Genomic DNA, 27,749 nt, shown 5'->3' with positions numbered 1-27,749 from the left:
TTGCAAGTTTGATTATTACTTCTAAGAACTGTAATAGATCATTTTAAAGCCAATGTGCAAGGCAACTATATGGTTAAGTTTTAAACTGAAATATTTTATAAACAAGAGTGGATTTTTAAAGATCATTTTTTTCTTTTGGACAAAGAACAAAAGCTTTGAAATCTGAAACAAACATTTCACTAAAATTGATTACTTTGTGGGAGAAATACACACCAAAGAAATTAAAGAGCATTCACATAATGCCATATGCATGATAGAAAAAAATGTTCTGAAGTAAGAGGCAATTTCAAGATACTTGAGATTCATAAAACACTGTCTTGCTCCTTTGCATTTTAGAAAAATCCATGATGTTTAAATTTGGTGTTGTACTCAAGAAGTACACCTGGGTATTGGGGCTACAATTCATTCAGAATAGTTTTTCAGCATTTTCTTCAAACCCTCAGGAGACTCAACTGTAATTCACAAGTGATGAGAGGGCACTGGTATTGAAAGAATACAAAAAAAGCCCCGAACTTAAAGGCATTGTCTGAATTCATAAGGAGATGTGTATACAGTTACTTGTGAACTGTTTTAATGAATGCTGAATCTATTGTCCTCCACTGAGAGTTCTTCTAATTATCAAATTGATTATGATGAAGCCAAACTGTGTCTGAACACATTTAGTGGAAAAATCCATAGTACTCCCTTGCATTTGTGTTTCTTTAGGCAGAAGGTTCTTGGGGGTGTATCTGGGAATGATTCCCTCCATATTTTTCAAAATAAATTATGTTATAATGCTAGTTAAAACCCCATGATTATGTGTTAAAGAGATAGATACTTCAGGATTCTGGGTTAGATTTTAGAAGGACCTCCCCAAAACACAGATCAAGCATCATTTTTTTTCAATGAATTCTTTCATGTATTTTAGTGACCATAGAAAAGACAATTTAAGTTTGAATGATTTAACTTTGATAAAGTGAATGTAATAAAAGCAAGTGGTCAATGGATCTTATAAAAATGACAACCGCCCCTATTTTGTCCTTTAAATATTTTTTGTCTACTGACAGTGGCTAAAACAAATCATTTAAACTTTTACTATTAAAAAACCTTCCAAGACATGTTCGATTGTTTTTTGCTACTATTAGTTTGGTAAGGATGTGCCTTTGAGACTGACTATTTTGACATCTGAGAGGAGTAGGTACAAAAAACTATGAGACTTGTATATGAAAAATATTAAGAAAGCAGCTATTGAGAGTTCATTTGGTCAGGACAAAATTTGCTTTTGTATATTATGTTATAGTTGCTCATCTGTATACAGTTTACTAGAGAATATTAATAATAACAACTGGGATCTATCACCCCCAAGAACTTTTCTTTGATTATTGAACAAATGTACATTGCATGGTTAGAGCTTAGAGGGCAGAGATGATAATTTAGTTATTCCCTATAAGCTAAAGTAAAGTTTCTCACTGTGGGGACTCATTTCTGAAACAGGAAGAGTTGCCCAAAGTTTAAAAATTGTCTCAGAACTGTATAAAAAAAGAGCCGCTATATCTTTCTGTACTTCTACTTTCCCGTGAGGTGGAAAAGAATATCAATGTCTAGTCTTTTGCCAGTTCTAGGCTAAGGTTTTCTGCCCTTTCTAAAAAAAATAACATTAACTAAGCTAAAGACATTAGTTGGGCCTAAACCTAGGAATCCCAGAGACTATCATTTCCATCGAGAAGGAAGCTCAGTTGAGCAGAAGATGAGCCTAGCCTAGTAAGAGAGTAGCAGTGGAAAGATCCAGGTGATTGACAAAAGAATGCCCATCAACTGGGGAATGGCTAAACAAGCTGTGGTATATGATTGTGATGGAATGTTATTGTGCTATAAGAAATGACAAAGAGGATGATTTCAGAAAGGCCTGGAAACTCTTATATGAACTGATGAATAGTCAAATGAGCAGAACCAGGAGAGTGTTGTGCAGAGTAACAGCAATATTGTTTGATGAAGAATTGAGGATGACTTAAGTATTCTCAGCAATACAATGATCTAAGACAATCACAAAGGACCAGCGATGAAGCATACTATCGACTACCAAAGAAAGAACTGATATTAATTGAACACAGACTTAAAAATGCTATTTTTCACTTTCATTTTTTTCTTTTATTCAAGTTTTCTTATACAAAATGACTAATACAGTAATGTTTTACATAGCTGAACATGTATAACCGACATTTGATTGCTTATTACCTTGGGGAGGGGAAAAGGGGGGGTAGAAGGAAGGCTAGAATTTGAAACTCAAAACTTTAAATAAAAATGCTTATTATTATTATTTGGGGGGGGGTGAGGCAATTGGGGTTAAGTGACTTGCCCAGGATCACACAGCTTGTAAATGTCAAGTGTCTGAGGTCTGATTTGAACTCAGGTCCTCCTGAATCCAGGGCTGGTTCTCTATCCACTGCACCACCTAGCTGCCCCAAAAATGCTTATTATTTTTTTTAAAAAGATCCAGGGTATTGAGCTATCTAATTTAGTTGCCATAACTAGTTTTTACATATCCCTGGTTCCAGCAAGTTCACATCTAAATACAGCATTGCTAAGTTATGATTCTTCCTCAGTTACTGCTGGGATAAGTCCCAAAGGTTTTTACTCCTCAGTATTGATGCTGAGCTGGCTGCAAAATTCCACATTGACTTGAACTCCTGGAGGCTCATTCTTCTGTCCTTTTGAAACTCATAAGGTCAAGCCTCCAGATTAATTACCTTTGTCAAAAATGAAAGAACAGATGATGAGGCAAAGAAATGAGGGCCCATTTTCAAGGGACCACATATTGGCTCTGGGCTTTTAATGTCTTGTGAAAACACTGCCCCAGTCCCAGCTATACAGGTAAATAGGCTGAAATTCAACATATGTTTAGCAGACCGGATTCAGTTAAAAAATCTCTCCTAGGAAGTTCCATTAAACATCATCATGACTTTCCTAGAAGCAGGGTCCTCAGACTCTTCCATGTGGGAAATGACAGCAGTAGGACTCTGAGCATGTGCTAGTCCCTTATACCATTAGCAAATTAATTTGATTGAATTAATTGAGTTAGATAATTTGTTAATGGGAATTAAGGAGTTATAGTATTTGTAAGAAGAACCACATATAATAGTTACTCCTAAAATCCTGAGAATAATAAATGTAGCAGCCACATCCCTCAGGGAGTCCCAATTTACCAGCATGGGTACAGTTAATGGGAATTAAATTAAATGAAAATTTCAACTAATAGTTAAAATTTCATAAAAATTAGAAGTAGGGAAGTGGTCTACATCCATCTATATTTTTTTCAAAGACATGCCCATATGTCTTCTGACAATTTGTGTTTATGATATAGCACTAAACTAAATATTTCCATGGGATATTCATAGAAATTGTCTGGGCTATATTTATAATTATCTCTATAACTTTCTCAAATGGATTTGTGATCTAAATATGAATGCCCCAAGTGATAATCCATCCATTTCTTCCAATTATCAGAAAACTACTGTCCATGTACTCTCATAAATTTAGTATAGTAAACCCAGTAAGCATGCTAGGGATCCTTTTCACTTTCTCTGAAACTTCACACAAGTTAGCTATGGTATTTTTATAAATATTATCACTTTATATTTGAGGATCAAAGTTTGAACTTGAAAATTTTTAATTTATTTAAACTATTCAGTATTTCAAAAACATCTATATGTGAGTTTCAAGACGAAATTTTAATTGTGAGATGAATTTGATTATCAATACTAAGAAAAATGACAGTTTCTTTTTTAGTTCAAAAACCTTTCAAAGTACTTTGCTATGAGAAAGCCAGCATGTTTCACAATCATTAAAAATGGCCTATGCTCTGTCTCTATTTATTTTTCTAAAAGTATTCTTTTTGATGTGTTTTTAATGAAGTTTACTACCACAGTAGCAAGTTACAATATTGCATGTAGCTTTTTACTCACATTCCTCAATGACAACAATCAATGAAATGTGCAATGTATCTAACTTAGACCAAAGGCGACATTTTTATCTTGTTCTTATAGAACTACATATCATCTTGACATATACTATGTTTCCTAAAATAAATTGTCCTTATCAAATACTATGTTCCCTAAAATTAACATGTAATACATATTCAATTAAACAGCATCTTTAACTACATCTGTTGCATCATCTACCCATGACACAAAATAGAATTTTTTTTTCAAATAATTGATCAAAAAATTCTGCAAACATGTGGGAAGTACTCTTTCCTAGTGTATTATCTTCAAATAGACCCTTTTAAAATCTGCATTGCCAAGTATCATTTTGAGCATAATAATAGCTATAGTTAGTACCAACATTTTCCCTAATGAATGAAGATTGATGCACTGTATACAATATTATATGATTGGGTTTTTTTAAGTTGTATTTTTATTTAATTTCATTAACTTTATTAAGTTGTATTTTTTTATTATAAAAATCATCTAACTTTCTCTAGAAAAATTTTCCAACAAATTCTGCATATACTTGCAAGTTAACACATTGAAATGACATCTGCAGCTGAAGCATTCATACTATGCAAACATCTCCAATTTCTCGTCATCAATACCCATACTTATAAACTCAAATGATAAATTATAAGAGATTATATTTTCTGGGTTTGGACATTTTACTTTGTATTTCCAGTACTTAAATTTACTTTCTATTTTGTATTTCCCATATTTAAACTGTCTTTATTGTGTTTGTTTAAACTCGTTTCATCTTTTTGAGGAATTTTCTTTTCAAAAGGGTTATATGTTTATATATCATGAAAACATATTTCACTCTTAAAAAATAGATATAATAGAATGCCAGCATTCAGTGGAGCCAGGATGATGGAGTAGAAAAAGCACTCGACTAAATTCTCCCAACATTACCCAAAAAAACCCCTTTAAAATAATGTCTCAAACCGAATTCTTTAGTGGCAGAGCCAACGAAAAGTCAGAGTGAGACATTTTTCCAGCCCAAGTCAACATAGGAAGTTGGAAAGAAAGATCTGTGACATGTGGAAGGATGCTGGCCCAAAATCTACAATGATGAAAAACCAGTAGTGGGACTAGGTGGTGGCAACATAAGCAAAAGTATTTCCAAGAGTTTTCAAGCCAGAGATGGAGAGGGGTCCTGGAAAGTGATCAGAAAGAAATTATAGAGTACCCTTGCACTAGTACTAGATAAAGGACCAGACGCTGTTCAGAGAAAGTGGTGATCCTGAGGAGTAGTATCACTTCTTTTTTTTTTTTTGGTTGGGCAATGAGGGTTAATTGACTTGCCCAAGGTCACACAGCTAGTAAGTGTCAAGTATCTGAGGCCAGATTTGAACTCAGGTTCTCCTGAATTCAGGGCCAGTGCTTTATCCACTGCACCACCTAGCTGCCCCCAGCAGTATCACTTCTGTCCTCAAGGGATGAGGGTCCATGAGGAAGAATATCACAAGGGAGGAGAAGTCTTGAGGAGCAGTATCAATTGCAATCCCAAGGAATCAGGGGCCCTTCCTGAGTAATGACTAGAGTGCAGACAAAGTTAGTAGTGACTATAACTCTAACCATATCAAACAACCTTGGAAGCACCCAAATCTTCCAAGATCCTAGAATTAGCTCCTAAAGCAGTACTGCCAAAAAACAAAACAAAACAAACAACCAAACAAAAACAAAACAAGCAAAAAATCCCTGAAGCTAGGACAAAGCACCTCATCCAGCCCCCTGCCAGGAATAGAGCCCAACATTAACATAAAGTTCCAAATCAAGAAATAGGGTGGGAAAATGAACAAATGACAAAAAAAGAACCTGACCATAAAAATCTACTCTGGTGATAAAGATCAAAACACTAACTCAGAAAAAGACAAAAATGTCAAAACAGCTAGAAGCAAAGGCTTTTTTAAGTTAATAAAGTATTTTGTTATTTTCCGTTACATGTAAAGATAGTTCTCAATTTTTGTTTATACAAGCTTTACAATTTCAGATTTTTCTCCCTCCCTCCCCTCCCTCCCCCCTCCCCTAGACAGCAGGTAATCTGATATAGGTCATATATATAAATATATACACACACACATACACATAATAACATTAATCCTATTTCTGCATTAGTCATGTTATAAGAGAAAAAATCAGAGCAATGATGAAAAACCTCAAAATAGAGAAAAACAACAGCACCAAAACCAAAAGAAATAGTATGGTTCAATCAGAATCTATACTCCACAGTTCTTTTTTTTTTTCTTGGATTTGGAGATCCTCTTCTATCATGAGTTCCCTGGAACTCTTCTGTACCATTGCATTGGTGAGAAGAATATAGTCCATCACAGTAGATCAACACTCAATGTTGATGATGCTGGGTACAATGTTCTTCTGGTTCTGCTCATCTCACTCATCATCAGCCCATGCAAGACCCTCCAGGTTTCTCTGAACTCCTCCTGCTCATCATTTCTTACAGCACAGTTGTATTCCATTGTATTCATATACCACAACTTGTCCAGCCATTCCCCAATTGATGGGTACCCCCTCAACTTCCAATTCCTTGCCACCACATAAAGAGCAGCTATAAATATTTTTGTACATGTGGGTCCCTTTCCCCTTTCCATGATTTCTTTGGGAAAAAGACCCAAAAGTGGTATTGCTGGTTCAAAGGGTATGCACAGCTTTATTGCCCTTTGGGCATAATTCCAAATTGCTCTCCAGAATGGTTGGATCAGTTCACAGCTCCACCAACAATGAATTAGCGTTGCAATTTTCCCACAGCTTCTCCAACATTTATTATTTTCCTTTTTTGTCATTTTAGCCAATCTGATAGGTGTCAGGTGGTATCTCAGAGTTGTTTTAATTTGCATCTCTCTAATCATTAGAGATTTAGAGCATTTTTTCATATGGGAATAGATAGCTTTTTTTTTCTTCATCAGAAAACTGCCTGTTCGTATTGTTTGACCATTTCTCAATTGGGGAATGACTTGGATTCTTATAAATTTGATTTAGTTCCCTACATATTTTAGAGATAAGGCCTTTATCAGAAGTACTAGCCACAAAAATTGTTTCCCAGCTTTCTGCCTCCCATCTAATTTTGGATGCATTGCTTCTGTTTGTACTAGAAGCAAAGACTTAAAGAAAAAATGCAAATTGGATAGGAACCCACCAAGAATTCCTGGAAGATGTTAGAAATTATTTTCAAAATCAAATAAATGTGGTAGAGGAAAAATTAGATCAAGAAATGAAAACAAAGGAAGAAAATTAAAAGACAATTTTCAGCTTGATAAAAAAAAAGAACAAAAATACTTAAGAAAACATTTTAAAAACTGAATTGGTCAAATGGGGGGAAAAGGTCCAAAGCCTCCCTTAAGAAAATAATTACTTAAAAATTAGAATTGGATAGGTGGAAGGTAGTGATTCTATGAGATAACAAGAAACAATAAAACAAGGTAAAGAGAAAGAAAAAATGAAGAAAAGATGAAATATCTCATTGGAAAAACAACTCACTTGGGAAAATTGAGGACAGATAATTTAAGAATGACTGTATTACCTGAAAGAACCTGCACATCATATTTCAAGAAATTATCAAGAAAGACTTCTCCAATATCCCAGAACCAGAGAGTAAACTAGAAATTAATAGAATCCACTGATTACTACCTGAAAGAGGTTCCAAAATGAAAACTCCCAGGAATATTATAGCCAAATCCCAGAGCTCCTAGAGCAAAGAGAAAATACTTTAAGTAGCAAGAAAAAAAATTCAAATAACATGGAGCCACAGTCAGAATTACTTAAGATTTAGCAACTACCACATTAAAGGAGTGGATGACTTGGAATATGATATTCTAAAAGCAAAAAATGTTGGAATTACAACCAATAATAATATACCCAGAAAAGCTAAGCACAATCATTAAAGGAAAAAAACAGATATTTAATGAAATAAAGGGCTTTCAAGTATTCCTGATGAAAAGACCAGAACTGAAAAATCTGACTTCCAAATACAAGACTCATGAGAAGCATAAAAAGGTAAACATAAAAGAGAAGTAATAAGGGACTCAAGAAGGTTAAAATTCACCCTTCAATATAGGAAGGTGATTTATGCATTTTCTAAGAATTTTATCATAATTACAGCAATTAGGATTTTACATAGAAGGTGCAAGAGTGAGTCAATTATCCTGGATTGATGCCAAAAAATTACATAGGTGAGAAAGAAGGATACCTTGGGATAAGGGAGAAGGGAGAAGAGTAATAGGAAAAATTATGTCACATAAAAGAGGTGCACAAAGAAAAGCTTTTACAGTGGAAAGGAAAATGATGGGGGGTGGGGTGAGCCAGGAAACATTTGAACCTCATTTACCTCTAAGTTAATTCAAAGAGGTAAACATATATCTACATAGTGAATTTGTAATAGAAATCTATCTTAGCCAACAAGAAAAAAGAAAGGTTGTAGTAGTAAAAGGGAGAGCAGATAGAAGAAGGCAGTGGCTAGAAGCAAAGCATACTTTAGAAGGATAGGATAAAAGGAGAGATAGAAGGATAAATAGAAGAAAATAGGGTATAGGGAAATGCAGAATTAGTAATCATAATTGTGAATGTGAATGGGATAAATTCACCTACAAAACAAAAGTAAATAACAGAGTGAATTAGAAACCAGAATCTAATAATATGTTTACAAAACAAACTTGAAACAGAGAGATACACAGAGAGAAGGATAAGGGGATGGAGCAGTCTGGGAAAGTTAAAAAAAAGGCAGGGGTAGCAATCATGATCTCAGACAAAGCAAAAGCAAAAATAGAACTAGTTAAAACAGGAAACTACAACTTGCTAAAAGGCACCATAGATAATGAAGCAAAATCAACACTAAACATATACTCATCAAAAGACATAGCATCCAAATTATTTTCAAAATAAAAGTTAAATGGGGCAACTAGGTAGTGCAGTGGATAGAGCACCAGCCCTGGATTTAGGAGGACTTGAGTTCAAGTCTGACCTCAGACACTTGACACTAGCTGTATGACCCTGTGCAAGTCACTTAATTGCAATTTCCTCACCAAAATAGCTAAATAAATAAATAAACAAGCAAATAGATAAACAAATAAACAGATAAATAAAATAAGCTGAATAGAATTATAAAGGAATATACCTTTTTCTCAGCTGTACACTATAATTCAATATTGTACTAGAAATATTAGGTATAGCATTAAGAGAGGGAAAAATGAAGGAATTAAAATATGTAATGAGGGAAAAAAGCTATCACTTTTTTCAGATGACATGATGGCATACTAAGAGAATTCTAGAGAATCAACTAAAAACTAGTTGAAACAACTAACAACTTTAGGAAAGTTGCAGGATATAAAAAAACCCACATAAATTATCAGCATTTTCATATATTACCAACAAAGTACAGCAGCAAGAGATAAAAGGATAAATTTCATTTAATATAACTGTAGATAATACAAAATATTTGGGTGTCTACTTGCCAATACAAACCCAGGACCTATAAGAACACAACTGAATAACATTTTCACGCAAATAATGTCAGAAATAACGGAGAAATATTAATTGCTCATGGCCAGACTGAGCCAGTGTAATAAATATGACAATTCTACCTAATTTACTTATTCAGTGCTATAAAAATAAAACTACCAAAAACTATTTATAAAGCTAAGAAAAAAATTCATAACAAAATTCATCTGGAAGAATAAAAGATCAAGAATATCAAGGGAATCAATGAAAAAAGAAAGTAAGTAGGTGACTTAATAGTTCAAGATTTCAAAATATATTATGCAGCAGTAATCATCAAAAAACTATCTGGTACTGGCTAAGAAATAGAGTAGAGGATTGCTGGAATGAATTAGGTACACAATATATAGTAATAAGTGAGCATTATGATCTAGTATTTGATAAATCCAAAGATCGAAGCTATGGGGATAGCAACTCAATATTTGATTTTTAAAATGGTTCAAAATTGGAAAACAATTTGACAGAAACTAGGCATAGAACAACATCTCTCATTGTATACCAAGATAAGGTCAAAATGGAAAAAAATTATTTAGACATAAAGGGTGATATCATAAGTAAATTAAGGGAGCACAGAAAAAATGTACCTATCTATGGTCATATGAAAAAATGCTCTAAATCACTACTGATTAGGGAAATTAAAACACTCTGAAATAACACCCTCATACCTATCAGAATGGCTAACTTGACAGAAAATGTAAATGACAATGCTGGAGGGGATGTGGAAAAATTGGGACCCTAATGCACAGTTGGTGGTATTGTGAACTAGTCCAAACATTCTGGAAAACAATTTGGAACTACACTTAAAGAACTATAAAATTTTGCGTGCCCTTTGACACAGCGATATTGCTAGTAGATCTCCAAAGGTATCAATGGAAAAGGGAAAGGACCTACTTATACAAAAATATTTATAGCTACTCTTTTTGTGGTGGCAAAGAATTGGAAATTGAAAGGATACCCATCAATTGGGGAATGACTAAACAAGTTGTGGTATATGATTGTGATGGAATACCATTGTGCTATAAGAAATGATGAGCAGGATGGTTTCAGAAATACCTGGGAAGGCTTATATGAACTCATGCAAAGTGAATTGAGCAGAATAAGAATATTGTATACAGTAACAGCAATATTGTAAGGATGATCAACTGTGAAAGACTTGGCTACTCTGATTGAAACAATAATTCAATACAATTCCAAAGGACCCATGATGAAAAATGTTATCCACCTCCAGAGATAGAACTAATGAACTCTGAATGCTGATTTAAGTATCTTTTTAAAATATTTTATTTATTTATTTTTAATATTTTATTTTGTTTGTTTTTTCTTTTGCAACATGGCTAATACGGAAATATGTTTTACATGACCTCACATGTATAAAGAGAATCAAATTGCTAGCCTTCTCAAGGAAGGGGGAAGTGCAAAAGGGAGAAAGAATATTTGGAACTCAAAATTTTTAAAAATTATTGTTAAATTTTACATGTGATGGATAAATATTCAACTAAATAAGTAAAAATATTTTTAAAATAAATACAATAACAAATTGAGGATAATCAAATTTAAATTTAATTGCTAAAAGATTTCAAGTGATTGTCAGAAACTCTTCTTTATTGCATTCTTTAATTTAGTGAAAAAGTTGGTTATATTGTATTTGTCAAAATGAACTTTGTTCATTTGGATTTGCTTTATTGTGTCTTCATTTCTCATAAAGTCACTGGATTCCATTTGTTCAATCCTAATTCTTAGGCAATTATTTTCATCAGAGAGCTTTTGTACCTCCTTTTCCATTTGACTTTTCAAGCTGTTGACTTTTTTTCTCATGTATTTCCTGCATCACCCTCATTTCTCTTTCCATTTTTTCCTCTACCTCTCTAACTTTATCTTCAAAGTCCTTTTTGAGCATCTCTATGGCCTGAGACCAATTCGTATTTTTCTTGGAAGCTTTAGATATAGGGGCCCTGATGTTGACATCTTCCTCTGAGGGTGCCCCTTGGTCTTCCTTGTTACTGAAGAAATTTTCTATGGTCCTCACCTTTCTCTGTCAGGTCATCTTGCCTTTCTTTTACTAGACTTTTAGCTCCTTAAAGTGGGGCACTGTTTCCAGGCTGCAGTATCCCAAGCTTAAGAAGTCCCAGGTGGTATGATTTAAGGAGAATCAGGTTCTTCCCTCGCCCGGCCTGTTTCCTGGTCCTAGATGACCCCAGACCAACTTGCTAATCAACCAGCTTTGTGTGTTGTGGTTGTTAGCTCTGACGAGCCTGTGCCCCTCCCCGACCTGGGCCCCTGCTACTCGAGCCTACCTCCTGATTCTCAGCAGGGGTATAAAATCCAAGTTCTGCCTTAGCACCAGCATAGACCCCTGTAGTCTCTCCCCTGCTCAACCCACTCACCAGATTGTGAGCTTAGTTCCAGATGATACTGGTGCTTCAGCTAATTCAGAGGCTCTGGGGGGTCTCCTTCTCTAGTGAGGACTTCCTGAGACTGGATCTGTGTCAGGGTGACTGTGGGGTTGGGCTTGACTCCTGTAGCAACACAGCAGCTCCCTCCTTCTGACCTTCCAAGCTATTCTTGGTTTGAAGATGATTTCAGCACATTCTTCTGTGAGTTTTTCAAAATGAACTTTGGAAATATACTAAATATTGTACTCAGAATATAGTGGAAATTTTACCTCCACATTTCTGTTATGCCTCTCTTATTGCAGCCTGAGATTAAATTATCTTTTCATTTTTATTCACATTTTAGAAATGAGGAAATTAGACCAAAAAGGTTAAGTGATTTGCCCCTGTCCACACAACAGAGGTAGAATTCCAATCCAGGTCTGTCCTGACTCCAAATGTAGGGGTTTTTCCCCATTATATAAAAACTCTTCTCAGCTAACAGCTCATATTTATATAGCTCTTTAAAGTTTACAAATTGTCTACAGGAAGAGGCTGCTGTGTTGGGGCAGGAGTGGAGCCCAACCCTACAGTTGCATTGACACAGATCCAGTCCCAGGCAGGCCACGCCAGAGAAAGGGACCCCACAGCTTCTGAATCAGATGCAGCACCAGTGTCATCTGGAACTAAGCTCACAGTCTATTGAGGGGGCTGAGTGGTTGGCAGCAGCAGGAGGGGGGTGTTTATAGGGGTCTCTGCTGGTGCTAAGGCAGAACTTGGGTGCTTCACCCCTTCTCAGAACCAGGAAGGAGATAGGTAAGGCAAGTATTAATATTGATATTTTATAGATGGGGGAAATAATAACCAAAGGGGTGAAATGATTTGCCCAGATCCACACAAATTAAGAAATCCTGAAGCTGGTACAGTGCTCCAATTTTTTTTTTATTTTTAACACCAGGGCTCTTTCTAGGATACAACTCTATTTGTTTACATGCTATGCATGTATACATACATATGTATGCTTTGTGTATATATACATATATCACATTATATACAATTCTCCTTGGGAACATACACGACACCATGGAAGACATATACACCAGAAATCCAGATTTTCCATTCCCACACTGGTCTAAAACAAAAGTCTCTCCTGGCTTTCTTGTTCCCCATCCTGAATACACAGTCTATCAGTTCTGCAGCATAAGTGCTTCAGGGTCTTGGCTAGCTGTGCTCTTGTAAGGTGGTTGCAAGCAGCCTCAGAGGAAAAGAGAAGCTGGAGCCCTAATCAGAGTGATTCACAACTGCTGCCACCTTCTTGCTCCTCAAATTAATTGCCCTGCCTTCATGACCATGATAACACTTATATAACTGAACTATATGCTTAGCATTATGATAGCCCTTCTATGTTTGCATGAGGAGGGGAAAAGGGGAAAATCAGAGGACAATAATATGGAGGAAAGACAGAGAAAAAGAATAATAGAAATTCAATGCCCTAAGGATCTATCATAGGATCCCATTAAATGCCTCATAAATCCTCTTCATGGATGTACATGGCTGATCTTTTCTTCATGCATACTCCAGAAATTTGCACTAATTTCCTAAAAAACAGACAGTTTCCCTAACCCTTGTATTTGTCACAGTAACAATTCTTTCTGATAGTCAATTTATTATTTAGGCTCATTTACACACATTTATTGACAACTCTAATTTTTAAACTGAGGTCTCCTTTTTTATTATCATTCTTAGTGTTTATCAATAAATGACAATGTGCCCAAACTCACAATTAACTATATCATATTCTATATTTTATTTCTTATTTTATTCTCACAACAACCTTGTAGGGCAGGTAGGTTAGGTCAGTTGCTTCTATTTTATAGCTGGGCAAATTGTCTGTCCCTTCCAGCTCTAATATTCTGCAAATCTACAACCCAGCCCAAAATTGTGGTTTGCATTAGAGAGTAAAGTGTCCCTCACTAAGTGTGCTACTTATTTTTGGTCAATGAATACATTCTGAAGAAATGTAAGTGTTAAAAAAAATTAACTTGTAGGAAAACATCACAAGCAAAAAATGCTGGCTGATTATTCTTTGAGTAGTGTTCAGAACTGTCCCAAAATAGCAGAGGATTTTCAAAGGCTATCATGACCTCAATGCTATCCTTTCAAAGTCTGTAACTGTCTACAGAATTGGTGTGACCAAAGATGAAAGAAACAAAGTAGTTCTGCCCACTCCAGATTTTTCAAGGCATCTTTAGGTGTTTGAAGTGGCCATGTTTAGCCATCATTCATAACTGCTTCTGTGATGTTAGCATATCTATAAATTTCCATTCTATACAACCTTAGTTGGGGGGGGTGATTTCTAAGAGTTTCACTATGTCTTAAGATGTTTACTCCTGCCTCTATCTTGATTGAGTCGCTTAAATTCTAAAGGCTCAGTTTCTTCAATTATAAAAATGAGAACTTTGTACTTGATGACTTTTGAGGTCCCTTTCAGCTTTAATGTTAGACAATTCTAAGCTTCCCTTTTGTACTCCAGTTCCTTACAATGGTTGTCAAAAAGAATCAAAGGGAATTGTCTCTAATTTCCTCCTAGATGGAATTTATAACAGTCACAAACCCTCCTGTTAATCAACAAATATTCATTAAGCACCCACAGAAGGACAGCAGTTTTCAGTACTTGGAACTATAAAATAAATATAGAACACATAGAACTTGAAACTACAGAAGCTGCAAGAAACTTATAAGTCCAAAATTAACACATGTACAATAAATAGTCTCTTCAGAGATATGATAGATAAGGAACCTCATTGTGTAAAGTGCTCAACAGTTCCTGACACATAGTAATCTCTATAAATAATGTTAGTAATGCTGCTGCTGCTGGAGATTATGATAGTGGTGGTGGTGGTGGTGGTGGTGGTGGTGGTGGCAGCAGTGGTGGTAGTGAATATTCTTTCCACCAGAAAGGATTACAAACTATGCATACCCTCTATTCATTTGTGAATCTGTTTCATGGCTTTCCATAAATTTTCTAAGGAGTTACACAATCAGCTAGAGACCGTACTCATAGTCTTTCAATATTTTGTAGATACAAGAGCAATACTAGTCTGTCCATCTGCTGTCCTTTGTTCTCACTATATGACCAGCCTACCTCTCTATCTTTTAAAATCATCTATATTTTTGATATTGTCAAATATGACACCACTATATTGTTCTCCATGTGCCATAATCTACTTACACCCACTATGCACTTCATACTCACTGTGTCCAAAATATCCTTCTCCCTTCCCACCTTTCAACACTCTCCCCCCTCCTACTTTAAGTCTGATTCAATTTTAATCAGAGATGATGATGCCTTATGAATCACCATCTGAGAGCATCACCAGAAGATATGATGTCTGACAAAATGGGCTTTTAAGTCAAGAAATGTAACAAGTATTTAAATAGTACCTATTATATTTCAGGCACTATGCTAAGCACTTTACAAATATTATCTCATTTGATCTTCATAAAAACCATGCAAGATAAGTGCTGTTATTGTCCCCATTTTATAAGTGAGGAAACTGAGTCAAACAGAGGTTGAGTGATTCACCAGTGGTCACACAGCTAGAAAGTATATGAGGCCAGATCCAAACATGTCAGAAATATTTTGGAGGCAAAATTCACAAGACTTAACATCTGATGAGATAGAGGAAGTGAAGAAGAGGAAAGAGGCTATGAAACTGGACAGGTAGAAAGATGTTAGTACCCTGGATAGAAAGAGGGAAATTTGAAAGTCAGGAGGAATTTTGAGCAGTTGGGCTAGAGTGTTGAATATGAGACGACTATGACAAATCCAAGTGGAAAGTTACTTAGGTGATGGAAGATCTAAAATTGTATGGAGTTCACATGACATGGACCAGGGCTGACTATAGATCTGGGAATAAACTGCATAGAGTTAGTATTTGAACCCAAAGAAACCAACTATATAAAACTGTTGGCAAAACCCTGCCTATGTCCCTTCTCATATGTTTATACAGCTCTCTTGTCAATGTCCCTTCTGACCCAAGCACCCAGATACAATTTGGGGGTTGCTTCTCCTTCAATCTCAATCTGGCTCATCACACCCACCCAGGAAAAGTCTGGAAACTTTAGTATCTTCTTGGTTTTGTTCTCCTGAAAAGGCTCCCAGTTCCTCCCCCAAAGGCTCTTAAATCCCCTGCCAGCATGAGACAAACAAGGTATCTTCATTTACTCCCATAAAAATGCAAAAAAGCCTCTTTTGTGGAAATAGGTCTAGACTAGGCTCTCTTTCAGACCTCCATGCATTTCTTTGGCCCTCAGAATATAGCCAGTACTTGACTTTAGGGTGGAGAAAATACTCTGTGATATAGAGCTCAGTCAGGCTGGGCTATAGCCAAGTGCCTTTCTCATGTGATCTCTTCCCTAGGCTTGCTATTTGAACCCCAGCTCCAGTTCCCAGAGAATGGATTCCTAAACTCTAACAAAAGTTCTTATCTGTGTAAAACAAACTTCCAGTGTCAATCACTGAATCCCTGAAGGTCAAGACATTTCTGGGGCCATGGGAAATATGTGGACTAGTTCTGTTGCTTAGGAGCAACAACAGGGACTGTTTAATTTCTCTCTCAGTGTATTATTCAACAAAACCCACACCACCAAATAACTCTGAGCATGCTCCATTGTGTCAGACCAAGGGAATCCTTTGAGTCGAATACTGACACAAGTGTTATCAGAAGTCAGATTTCCATCTTGTCTGTCATGGAGTTGTTAAGAGCCAAGGAGGAAAGGAGAGAAATTAGTGGAAAGAACGGGTTGCCCTATTACCAGAAAGCAGAAGGATCACGGTACACCTTGTGTTGATTGGGTCCACAGGTTTACTGGAATGAGCAATGTAGTCCTAAATCATCTGCTGCTATCCACCAATTGATAGAGAAAGAAGTAAAAGCAAAAACAAACAAAAAAATTGTATCTGAGGGAGATGTATTCCCAGTATCTAGACAGTATACTTCAAATCCCTATAACTTGTCCAATTGTCTCCATGTAGAATAACAGTAATGTAGTAAGACCTCTACTCCCCACCCCCAAAATGAATATTTGGAGGCTGTTGCCAAGTTTTAAGAGAAAAAAAATTAAAGAAGCTGTGGCAGGAGCCATAGAGGACAAAAGTCAGACCTTAATTTTGAGTCTGAGAAATGCAGGGGGATGAGAGAAGTTAACTATTTTCAGTGACAGACTGGGCCAAATAGCCCTCAGTTTAGTGCTAAGTGCAAACATGAGATTTAGAAATAATAGACCCTTTTCCTCTCCTTCCCCCATCTCCTATTTTTCTATACAGAGGGGGAAAGAAGAGAAAAGTTGTAAAACTGACAGTGGAAAGGAAATAGACCTAAATAAAACTGGAGGAGGAAGTAAAAATTTAGGAAAACAATTCTGATTGGTATGGCAATTATATTCAAGTAGAATAGTTTGGGTTTTTTTCTTTTTCTTCTTTGATCTCACCATTCAGAGAAGGGTGGAAAAATAAGATCCCTTGATCCTGAAATTCATTGTTGATTATAACTGTAATGACTTTCTTGTAAATTAAAATAGGAGAGAAATCAGAATTTGGTTATATATATATATATATATATATATATATATATATATATATATATATATATATATATATATATATATATATATATTTCCTTGTGCTGAAATTTTGAGGAACCATTAAATATAGATTGATAAACTGGGAATCAGGAATTCAAATTATTAGGATATCAGCATTCAGGAATGCTCTCTCTATCCCTTTCTGTTTACTTCTCTGGTTTGTTGCTTTGTCCAATCTCAGAAATGCCACAAACTTGGCATGCTTAAGTTATAACTTTGAAATCAGAAAATGAGCAATCCGAAGATTTGAAAATGATATGAAATTTGGTTTTCTGACAGAGTCCCCTTTTGATTTCTAATTGGGTCTCTAAAAAAACACAGCACAGCCAAAGCTGTGAGAAAAGAAAAAAAAAACTACAGGAATTTTCAGTTTGTAAGATGACAAAATTGGCCTTGAGGGCTTGACGTTTTCCAGTTGCCAAACAACATAGCCTTGGAGCCCTGTAGTCTACAGTAAATGTTTTGATGTTCAGCGAGGTAGCAAAATACCAGGAAGGAGAGAAAAAAAATAATTTAATGAAACAATCATGTAAAAACAAAGGAGTTTTAGATCTGGACTCAGGGAAGACCTTTGTTTAGGCTATGCAACCAATGCTTCTAAGTCATACTACCCCAGAGAGACTTCTGGGCCTTAGCTTCCCCATTTATCACTTCTGGTTTCTACCTTACAGAATATTCATAAGGACTAAAATATTTTTTATAGAACGAGTGACAACTTTTATCTGCCTCAGTTGTTTTATCTGTAACATCATCATCATAATACCTACCTCCATGGTTATGAGGACCAAATGATATCACCTGTGTAAAGTACTTTTCAAATCCTAAAGCATTATGTAAATGTTAGCTATTGTTTTTGTTAGCAATAATAATCAGACAATTATGATTGCATCAGGGGCTATGTCTTTAAACCTATATCTTACTGGCCTAATTCATGTAGCAACAGGAATAAGTTAAGACAATAATATCTCTATCTTAAGTCCCTTCTCTTCCTTAAAACCACTTCCAAAGAAGAGGAGAAATGTCTAATGCTATCTAATTTCAATTTCACCAATGATGGCGCCATAGCTCTCACTCCAAGCTTTCTGAAGGCTAGTTTTTCTCTCCACTTTTTCCACTATTTTGTGAGGTGATACTATTCATAATGTTGTACCTCTTCTTTTGTTAACTTTTGCAAATGAATGTGTACTCTAAATTATCATGATCTATGGCTGCCATGTCTCTCAGTCTGACAAGAAGATCAGAGGTTTGCTGGTTGGGCTTTTTTGTCCTTGTCCTACTAGTGACTGTTTTATATTGGATAAACTTCCTTAGGACATAATGGTAATTATAGTCAATATCTTTATTTTTGTTCCATTCCCATTTATAGTGCAAATAAATAGTCTAAAAGCATTGGGTTAGAGTTGTTGTAATTGTATTCAGTCTTCCTTATCCTTACCCCGACTTGGTGTTAGTTTTTGTCTTTGGTCTCTGATCATAGGACTGTCCACACACAACCAATTCTGCCACCAGTATTTACATCAGTAACCAATCACTCCCTCTTCATCCCCAACAAATTTAATTTCTTTTTGCTTTATAGTATTTAATATGTTGATTGTCTTCCAAATCTCTTTTGGAAGAAAGTGATATATAGGCTTTCTGAATCATCTACACAATTTCAACTGCTTTCATTTTAAAATTGTAAGTCATATTTTCCAGCATATTTTCACTGTCCTTTTCTAGGTTTACTTTTGCATCAAAGTCATCCAGAATTAAAGTCTATGTTTGGTTGGTTTGAAAAGTCTTGTCAAGTTATGAGCAGAATTTCTCTTACCCATCCTCTGCAGCAGATGTTGGAGCATGGATGCTACAGTTGCTATATATATTGGTATAAATTATTTCCATAGTTATCATTTTTCACTATGCCATGTTCTTGAGCATGAAAAGGTAAAAGCACCAAGTATCTCATAAAATATTTGTTAATTCTTTTACCATGTAATAAAGACATCTCCTTATTCAGTCCTACAAAAAATGCCTGTGAGCCATGTCTAATTTAATTGCACTTTCTTTATGTCTTCTGCTTTCACCATAGGAAGAATATCATGGATGTGATTCAATTCCTCCAGCTTTGCATCAGCTCTTTGGTCACTAGACAAAGATCTCACATTCATAGTGCTAAGAGTTAAATGTTTAAGATTATCTAAAAATTGATGATGTCTTGATTTGTGCATAAATTGGATTTAAATGTTTGAGTTTCACAAAGTCATCAGCCTTACTCTCACTTCCTGTCATTGAAGTCCAGTGGCAAGACAAAAGTCAGGATGACTGGCAATGGCCTGGGATGCAGTGGATGACCTTGGCATCTTCAATGCCTGACCAAATTCTAAGCCCTTCACAATGCTTGCTTCAGCCACTTTCATGGCCATTGGAACAAATTGTTCTCATTTACCCATTCCACCAGGGAAAGTTCACATGTGTGGGGTAGACATTCTCCTAACTCAGTTACAGGTTTGAGACCTATCAGTTACCTTCAACTGCGTTTAGCCTATCTGTCAAGATGGTTTACTGGGGTCTATCCACTATGCATGCTATAACTTCTTGGAGCCTCAGGTGAGAGTTACATAAATCATGTGAAGACCAAAAGCGAATGACCAGCACTCAAAAGGGCTTGGCAAGCCCTCACACCAGAGGTACTATTCCTCCTAAACACCCTATGCACCACCACCCCCCCATTTAACCTCTAGGCAACTCTTTTAAGTACATGAGCTTTGAAGAAGCTGCCAACCTGCATTGGTGGAAGTTTGCTCACCCAGAAGATCCTTATACCAATGAAATTACTATGGGGAAGAGGGAAAGAAAAGAAAATAAGCATTTATATAGGACCTACTATGTACCAGGAACTGTGCTAAGCACCTTTTTTTTTAAACAAATATTTCATTTGATCCTCACAGTAACCCAAGAGGTAGATGATATTATTATCCTCATTTTACACTTGAGGAAACTGAGGTAAATAGAGGCAAAATACTTTGCCCAGGGTCACACTGCTAGTAAGAATCTCAGGTCAGATTTCACCTCAGGTCTTCCTGACTCTAGGCCCAGCTCTCTATCCTGTTTCATTGAGCAAACTGATTCGTTTTTCAAATGAAACAAAGGGGGGAATGTGGTAAAAAAAAAAAAAACCCAAAGTTTTAGCTGAATCATTTGAGAGTTGAGCGCATGCTACTGAAGCGGCTTTTGAAGGACCTCCCTTTTGGGGAGGAGTCTGCAACAAAATTCCGGCATGCCATTTTAAAACTGAGGGAGGAACAGAAGTTCTCTCTCTCTCTCTCTCTCTCTCTCTCTCTCTCTCTCTGGTTTTTCAGCTTAGCCGTGGCAGCGCATGTGTTTGGTGTTCAGCTCTGGTTCTCGGCCTGGTGGCCAGTTTGGGATTCGGTGAGTTTTATAAAGGAATATAGGCTAAGCTTAGATCTAAGATTATTCATTTGTATTTCTACTTTTCTATTTCCCTAATTGGTATCACCTTTTGTTGTCTAATTAATTCCCAAGCAATAAAAACTAATTCCTCACTGATTAAAGCTCAGAGGCTTCTTTTTCTTAGTGGACTGGGAGATATATAAGGGAAAAGTTAAAAGGGGGAGTTTAATGCTCATATATGCAATTTTAAATCTCACAATCCATTATACCACCAGCTGCCCATTGGTCTATCTTTATTTCTATCCCTATTAAGTAAAGTGAACAAGTATTTATTAGGCGCTTATCAAGTTCCAGATACTTGCTAAGTGCTGGGAACACAAAGAGAAGCAAAAAGAAAGTCCCCATTCTCAAGGAGTTTACAATCTAATGGGGGAGGTGATATGCAAACAACTATGTATAAGCAAGAAAAATAAGGGATTAATTGGAGATTATTTTAGAGAAAATGCCATATATTAACTTGGAAAACTACATATTAACAAAATCTATGTTCTATTGTATTTTTATTTATTTTGTCAAATAATTCCAAATTACATTTTAATCTGGTTCTAGCCACACTGTGGAGTGTTGCTATCTTCAGTTTGGGGTGGGATGAGGCAGATGCTTGACACTTTTGGTTTATAGTATGAAAGATGGAAACTAAACCATATTTCCAAATCACTAGGATTTGGGAATCAATGGTTATCTTGAGTGGAGGTAGCAGTATCTATATGTATACAGCTTCCTGCAGTGAATCTGTTTCCCCCATAATCCCAAGTTCCTTGAAGAGATTTTCATTTTTGTCTTTATATCCCCAGGGTCTAACCTAATATTTTGCTACTGCTACACAGTAGACACTTCATATACATTTGTTGTTTGATTGATTAATGTAGAGTCAGAAGAGAAAGAACCAAGTGTTGTTCAATTGCATCCAACTCTTCACAACCCCATTTGGGGTTTTCTTGGCAAAGGTAGTGAAGTGGTTTGTCATTTCCTTCTCCAGCTCATTTTACAGATGAGGAAACTGAGGGTTAAATGACTTGTCCAAGGTCACACAACTAATAAATGTCTCCAGCAAGATTTGAAGTCAGGTCTTTCTAACTCCAAGTCCAGCCCTCTACCCTGGGCCACATTGCAAGTAGGAACTGAGCCCAAAGCCTGTACCTTTAGAATCAGTACTCTTCATACAAGACTATATTGTGTCCCAAGATTCAAGCTGAGCTCTACCATTTTAAAATCTTTTCTAGTACATCCCCTGCCTCCAAAGTGAGGAGTGGACAAAGAAAAGTTATGAAGCATAAATGAAAGCAGCTAAATTTGCCAGTTGACTGTATTTAGAATTGCAAAGACTGAAGATTGTTTTAAGGTTTCAAGGTTGTTAGCTTTCTAAAATACTCAGAGCCTATCACTAGCTCTGGAAAGTTAGGTTCTGTTTCTGTACTCAGAAAGCTTATTCCTTAAGATTAAGGGCATGATTTTAGTGTTCTTTTCTTGCCTAATAGGTGCTAAATGCTCACTAAAGACTCCTTGATCACAGCACTTTGCAGATGAGGTGGTGTGTAGCTGAGGAGGAAGATGGTGTCTACCTGGAATTGACTTGATACACACAGGACTAGCTAGAACCAAGTGCTCAAAATTCAAGACTGTCAATGAGCTTCCTGAGTCTTGCTGCTTACCTGGGAATAACAAAACTGAAATCACACCTAGGAGGCAAAAAGGTATAAAACAATGCTAAAGACCATGTTTTCACAGTTTCTCCATGAAACACTCTCACTTTCCAAAGTATAGACAGTGCCTAATTGATAGGCACCTAGACTGTAAGTAATTCAGACACATATATACACACAGAAGTCATTAAGAATATATTTGAAAAATTTATGAAATCTGTAGGTTCAGCTGTACCTAGCATAGATCCTGGAAAATAATAGGTACTTAACAAATGCTTGCTGAATTAAATTGAATTGATGTGGAAGAAAACAATATAGGAAAAGCAAGGAGATTTTAGAAAAGCTAATCACAGGGGCCCGTTCTTCCACAATACTGGTTGTCCCTTTCCCTAAAATATCTTTCCTGACGTGGCCTAAATGTTTTTACTTCACTTGCATGCATTTTTCTGAAATGGCATCCATTAGAGATTCATCTGGGTTAATATTAAAGTATAAATGTCTGCTTGTGCCCTTGTGGCTCAGAGAAAAACGTGGTGAACTCAGACTCATACAGAGTTCAGTCCTAGCTCTGGTACCCGCTACTACCTTTGTGACTTTACCTCATTTTCTTTAGCTGTAAACTGAGGCAGTTAGACCAGATGTCTCTAAATCTAAGATTCTGTCTACTTGCAACCTGATGACCACTAAGATAACCATCAGTTTCGCAACCACAATCTTATCAACATGCTTTGTGATTTATCCAGTTGCAAAGAAAAATGGCACACATGCAAAATCACCCCCTTATTATAATAAGAGTCAAAGAAACAGATTTGTAAAATTGTTGTGGGTAGCTTAGGTTTTACACATAAATTAAGAAAATTTGAAGATCCTACCTAAGTACTGTCTGTAGAACAAAAACAATTAAGCCCTAAGGGGGGAAACCTACACATTCATGATGTGAAGAAATGTCAGAAGGTGTGAAACTATTTTTAAATTTTTTTCTCCACTGTTGACTCACTTTTTGCCTTCTAGTACAATATAAATAATTTAGTGACATTAGCTGCAGTCACTTGCAGTGACTACAACAGAGATTTTCACATCAACCTTTACACTTATTGTATTTGTATGTAAACTGTGCTAATGTGTAATTAAAAAGGTAACTGTGGAATAAACAAAGCTTAGTGCCCTGAAAAATCTCAGTCCTCTCCTTTTCCCACTGTCACCTCCACCCCCCACCTTTTGAATTACTGAAGAGGTGAGGAGAAAAGTGTTCGTGACCTAGGAGTTGTAATATCAGGAGATCAGGAGAAGCTATATCTTCATGAGGAAATACTCTCCAAACTCCATTTTCTAAATATAAATATGTTGACAATATTTTCCAAATCAAAAATCAAGATGCATGATTTGATGAAAGATTTTTTTGGTCATTGGCTTATGGAGACAACATAATTGTAACTTAGAAAATCCAAAAGTGTTCAGAAGTATCAATACTGTGAATAACCTAAAGACCAAAGGAGAGACATATATGGTGCATCGAATTTCCCACGATGTCCTGCATGGAATAAGTAATATGAAAGACGATATCAAAAGCATATGGGATGTGTGCAGTGATACACTGTTAAATGGTTAACAACCAGTTCCAAGTGAGGAAATGTACCCATGATATACTGGGGGGGGGGGCAGGGCAATGGGTTAAGTGACTTGCCCAAGGTCACACAGCTAGTAAGTGTCTAGTATCTGAGGCCAGATTTGAACTCAGGTCCTTCTGAGTCCAGGGCTGGTGTTCTATCCACTGTGCCACCTAGCTGCCTCCCATTATATACTTTAAAAAAAAATCTTAAAAGTATTTTATTATTTTCCAAGATAGTTTTCAACATTTGTTTTCATAAGATTTTTAGTTCCAAATTTTTCTCCTTCCCTCCCCACTCCCCAAGACAGAAAGCAATCTGATATAGGTTATATATGTCCACCATGATATACTTTTAAGTTTCATCTGCTATATTAACATTTTCTTCATCATTTTCTTAAGTCTAGGCAATCAACAATACAATAAATCAAGAATTGACTTGTAATATTTGCCAATTTGCAGAGTGAAAATGCTCACACTGAAAATTTCACAATTGGGTCTTTCAAATTGGCTCAGCACACTCTTGGACATAGGTCATGTAATGAGAGTGAGAGAAAATAGGTAGACAACTTGAGTGTTACAAGGGAACTGATTGAATATGAAGAAAAAATATCTAGAAGGCCATCAGTACATCCTCCACAGAGGATTTGAACAGGATGCATGCTATTATGGAAAAAAAAAAAAACATTGTTGGATTTAAAGTCAGAGTACCTGAGTTTAAATTCTGGCTTGATCTCTTATTGTTTGTTAGAACTTGACCACTTAGCTCCACTCCTCTGAACTTCAGTTTCCTAATCTGTAAAGTAATAGGAATAAACATGGACTCAGATCCCCTATAACTCTAAATCTGTGATCCTTTGATTTATGGATATGAGCAAGAATCTACAGTTTGAGACAATGATTATGGATGATAGAGAGAAGGGAAAACTACTTGACTCTTCTTCACTTCCATTTCCTCTACCAAGCAGAATGACCTTCAGATGTGGAAACATAGAATAAAAGTGATTAATGAGGATTAAAACCAGGATAAGTGATGTTAAATAAAAAAGCACCTAGCTAGTCTCAGAAAGAAATCTCACTCACCAGGCCTGGAAAAATGATTTCTCAGGGTATAGGAAAAAAAAAATCAGATACAACTAACTGCTGAGCCACTGTCTGTAAAATCTGGAAAATCAGGGGAAATAGAAAACAAGCTAGGGGACTGGAAATGAGTGAATGAGTAAAAACAGATTTAAGCACTTACTGTGTACCAAGGTGATAAATGTTGACTTTCGTGAGGCAATTGGTGTTACATGACTTGCCCAGGTTCACACAGGTAGTAAGTGGTAAGTGTCTGAAGCCGAATTTGAACTCAGGTACTCCTGACTCCAGGGTCAGTGCTCTATCCACTGCACCACCTAGCTGCCCTATTAGCTGGTAAAATTGACTATGATTCCTGGTGAAATTCTATAACATAATATATGAAACCTTTCCTGATTCCTCAGTGAAGGTTTTCTCTTTCTTGGAATTTTTTTGTACATTGTCTTTGCTCATGTATATACATGTTGTGTACTCCTTGAGGAATGGATGGGACAGTTTCATTTTTCTCTTTTCCCTCCAGTGCCTATCACAGAACCTCATACATGATAGAAGCTTAATAAACGCTTGTTGAATTGACAAAAAGATTCTTCCCGGGAGTAAGAAATTGTGAAGTGCCAGTGCCTCTGAGGGCCCTGGTCATGTCTCTGAGACCTAGAAGAGTGAGTACCTGTGGCCATTTATAAAGCAAAGCCTCAGGGGAAGAAGGAGGGATGACACTTGCCTGGGTTTATAGGACATTGGGTATTCACCCAAGAAGTCAAAGACCCCTAGACCCCGAGGTTAGAAAACTGCAGGGAGAAATACCTGAAGCCTTATCTCACACACCCCAGGAGCAGAACTTGACTCTACTATATAATTGACAGTCAAGAAATAATAGGCTGTTAAAAATGAGTAAAGAGTGAAAGAAGTTGATCATAGTTTTATCAAGGTGATCAAGAGAGAAGATCAAGGTTCAAACTCAGAAGACAAGGACATGAACAAAGCTACTTGTAAAGAAAAATGCAAAATAGTCACAAGCCCAAAAAGAGTTTGCAGAAATGCTTAAAAAAGACTTTAAAAATCAAATAAAAGAGGTAAAGTAAAAATTGAGGGGGAAAAATAACAGTAATACAAGAAAGTCAAGAAAAGAGCCAATCAATTGGGAAAAAAGATTTTAAAAACTTACTGAAGAAAATAACTCCTTAAAAATTAGAGTTGGGCAATGAGAAGCTAATGCCTTCATAAGACATTAAACAATAATAAAGTAAAATCAAAAGAATGAAAAATAGAAGAGAACATGGAATATTTCATTAGAAAAAAAAACTGATCTAGAAAACAGATGGGGGAGAGAAAATATAAGAATTCTTGGACTCCCTGAAAGTCAGGAAAAAAAAATAGTCTAGACACTATACTTCAAGAAATTGTTAGGGAATTGACAAAAAGAAATGGAAGAATTACTCATGTTGATGGGGCAAACCAAGCCATTGAAATATAATGGAGGGAACGGGACCATTCTCTGTGTCTATATTGCACATGCAATGTTGTTGTTGAGTTATTTCAGTAGTAACCATCTTTTCGTGACCCCATGTTGGAGGTTTTCTTGTCAAAGACACAAGTATGGTTTGTGATTTCCTTCTCCAGCTCATTTTACAGATGAGAAACTGAGGCAAACAGGGTTAAGTGACTTGCCCAGGGTAACACAGCTAGTAAGTGTCTGAGGCCGTATTTGAACTCATGAAGATGAGTCTTTCTGATTCCAAGACCAGGGCTCTATTCACTGCATCACCTAACTGCCTTGCATGTACAATATATCTTGCCTAATAAAACCCACATGAAGGTTTTGTGAGCCTTCTTCTGGGAATGCATTCAATGTTTTCTTTTGGTTTTCTGTATGGTAAACTAAAGCCTTCCAACTGACTTCTGAGTCAGAACTGTGTATGTTTAGGAAATATTCAAGGGAATAAACTCTAGCCCTCCGTTCTGATAGTGAGTGAGGCAAGAACTGCTGCAGCCCTCTGGTGGGAAAGGGGCATCAATGTCCATCAAACAAGGCACTTCTGTTTCTTTTGTATCTTTGTGCTTATTTATGCCTTCCAGACTTTAGGTGAAAGAATATCTGAGATGAAGTAGATAAGCTTATAACTTTGTAAGCTTTAAATGAAGAACCATCAAAGGTCCCCCCAGCAAATGAAGCCAATAGCAGCAGGAGCTGAGTCTGCAGAAGAGCTAGCCTTGAAGGGGAACTTGTTTTTCCTAGCCCAGTAGTGAATCAACTCATCAACTCGTCAACACCAGGTCCTACAAGCAAGGGAGGAACTTATCCATTGGCTACACAAAAATGAAAAGAGAAATTGGTAAGGACTTTTTGAAAGAAGGAAAGGATTTTCAGGGACCAGGAGTATTCCTCCAGTTTAAGGGGAGATGGGGCAGTGTATATTGTAGCAAATACCATAAGTGTGAGTAAACATTTCACAGGGGAAATTATATCCCCCATTTCAAAAGA

The sequence above is a fragment of the Dromiciops gliroides genome, chromosome 4 (assembly GCF_019393635.1).
Source record: "Dromiciops gliroides isolate mDroGli1 chromosome 4, mDroGli1.pri, whole genome shotgun sequence".
Lineage (NCBI taxonomy): Eukaryota > Metazoa > Chordata > Mammalia > Microbiotheria > Microbiotheriidae > Dromiciops > Dromiciops gliroides.
The sequence above is the reverse complement of the archived record's forward strand: the minus strand, read 5'-3'. Positions refer to the sequence as shown.